General features: G+C 41.1%; 1 pseudogene; it reads left to right on the forward strand.

The window, feature by feature from the left end:
- LOC106314342 overlaps positions 1 to 2,779 on the forward strand; it is an 11,105-nt pseudogene that overhangs the window by 7,879 nt on the left and 447 nt on the right.

A 2,779-nucleotide genomic window follows, 5' to 3' on the forward strand; every position in this document is an offset into this window, starting at 1 on the left:
AGATGAAATGGATGACCTGGCTGATGAGCTTCTAGAGGAGTTGGCACTTGAAGACCATCTACATCATGCTTTAACAATTGAAAGAGAGGTCCAAGTGATTGAGAACAAGGAAAGTGATGCCTATGTGAAGGTGTTGGATTCTCACAAGGGGATTGGTGGTGAGGATCAAAATGAGGAGCTTACACATGAGATTCAACATGCTGCCTCAGCTACTCAACAAGAAGACATTCATCAAGAGGACTGGAGTGAACTAAGGCGCCTAAAGTGGAACTTAAACCTCTTCCCCAAGGTGTAAGGTATGCTTTTCTTGGCCCTAATGAGACTTACCCTGTGATAGTGAGTAATGAACTGAATGAAAATGAATTGTCTAAACTTTTGAATGAACTGAAAAAGTATAGAAAGGCAATAGGCTACTCACTAGATGATATTAAAGGGTTATCACCTTCTTTATGCATGCATAGGATACATCTAGAGGATGAATCTATGACTTCTATAGAACATCAAAGAAGGTTGAACCCCAACTTGAAAGATGTTGTTAAGAAAGAGATTCTAAAACTCCTAGATGCAGGAGTAATCTATCCTATTTCGAATAGCAAATGGGTGTCTCTTGTGCATATTGTCCCAAAGAAGGGTGGATTAACTGTGGTTAAAAATGATAAGAATGTACTAATTCCAACAAGAACAATAACAGGACATAGGATGTGCATAGATTATAGAAAATTAAACTCAGCATCTAGAAATGATCATTTTCCATTGCCATTCATTGATCAAATGCTTGAGAGACTTGCAAATCATCCCTATTATTGTTTTCTTGATGGGTATTCAGGGTTCTTCCAAATACCCATACATCCAAATGATCAAGAGAAAACAACATTCACATGCCCTTATGGTACCTTTTCTTATCGAAGGATGCCATTTGGGCTATGTAATGCTCCAGCCAGCTTCCAAAGGTGCATGATGTCTATTTTCTCTGATCTTATAGAAGATGTTGTGGAGGTGTTCATGGATGACTTCTCTGTCTACGGATCTTCTTTTTCTGCTTGTTTGTCCAATCATAGCAGGGTCCTAAAGCGTTGTGAAGACACCAACCTTGTGCTGAACTGGGAAAAGTGTCACTTCATGGTTAAAGAAGCGATTGTGCTTGGACACAAGATTTCAGAGGAAGGGATTGAGGTGGAGAAGGCTAAGATTGAAGTGATAGTTGGGTTAGCTCCACCAAAGACAGTGAAAGACATTAGAAGCTTCCTTGGTCATGATGGGTTCTATAGAAGATTCATCAAAGACTTCTCCATGATGGCTAGGCCAATGACTAAGCTTCTATGCAAGGAAGCTGCATTCAACTTTAATTGGGAATGTCTAGAAGAATTCAACAAGTTGAAGGACAAGATGGTTAGTGCCCCCATTGTGCAGCCACCAGATTGGGATCTCCCCTTTGAGATCATGTGTGATGCTAGTGACTATGCTGTGGGAGCTGTTCTTGGCCAAAAGAAGGACAAGAAGACTCATGTGATCTACTATGCGAGTAAAACTCTTGATGAAGCCCAAATGAAGTATGCTACAACTGAGAAGGAGCTGCTAGCCATTGCCTATGCCTTTGAGAAGTTCATAAGCTATTTGGTTGGATCAAAAGTCATAGTCTACACTGATCATGATGCATTAAGACACCTCATGGCCAAGAAGGATGCTAAGCCAAGACTGTTGAGGTGGATCTTGCTGTTACAAAAGTTTGACCTAGAGATCAAAGACAAGCCAGGAGTTGAGAATGGTGTAGCTGATCACTTGTCTAGACTGAAGATTGAGTGTGGGATCCCCATTGATGAAGGGCTTCCAGAAGAACAAATCATGGCAATTAGAACAGTGGTAGCAGTTTGTGATACTGGAAAGAAGCTTGAAGAGGTGAAGGCAAATGAAGAGAAAGGTCCTTGGTATGCTGATTTGGTGAACTACTTAGCTTGTGGAAGAGAGGCAATGGGTCTTGAAAGATATGCTAAGAAGAAGTTCTACAAAGATGTGAAGAGATACTATTGGGATGAGCCTTACCTCTACGTCATTTGTAGAGATCAACTCTATAGAAGAGTAGTAGCTGAAGAATAAGTTGAAGGGATCCTTACACACTGTCATGGATCATCCTATGGAGGCCATTTCGCTACTTTCAAGACTGTTTCGAAGGTGTTACAAGCTGGGTTTTGGTGGCCTCATATGTTCAAAGACACTCAAGACTTTGTCGCTAAGTGTGATTCATGCCAAAGGAGAGGGAACATCACCAAAAGGAATGAGATGCCCCAAAATCCAATTCTAGAAGTGGAGGTGTTTGATGTATGGGGTATTGATTTCATGGGACCATTCCCATCATCTTTTGGCAATAAATACATCTTCGTAGCCGTTGACTACGTCTCCAAGTGGGTGGAAGCTATAGCAAGTCCCACCAATGATTCTAGAGTGGTGATCAAGATGTTCAAGAGCACTATCTTTCCAAGATTTGGAGTCCCAAGAGTTGTGATCAGTGAAGGAGGATCTCATTTCATCAACAAGTTGTTTGAGAATCTTCTCAAGAAGAATGGTGTGAAGCATAAGGTTGCAACCCCTTACCATCCTCAAACAAGTGGTCAAGTTGAGATCTCCAACAGAAAAATCAAGTCTATTTTGGAGAAAACTGTGGGAACTACAAGAAAAGATTGGTCTATCAAGCTAGATGATGCACTTTGGGCTTATAGGACTGCTTACAAGACTCCTTTGGGAACCACACCTTTCAACCTTGTGTATGGAAAGGCTTGTCATC

Source organism: Brassica oleracea, chromosome C9 (genome assembly GCF_000695525.1).
Source record: "Brassica oleracea var. oleracea cultivar TO1000 chromosome C9, BOL, whole genome shotgun sequence".
Lineage (NCBI taxonomy): Eukaryota > Viridiplantae > Streptophyta > Magnoliopsida > Brassicales > Brassicaceae > Brassica > Brassica oleracea.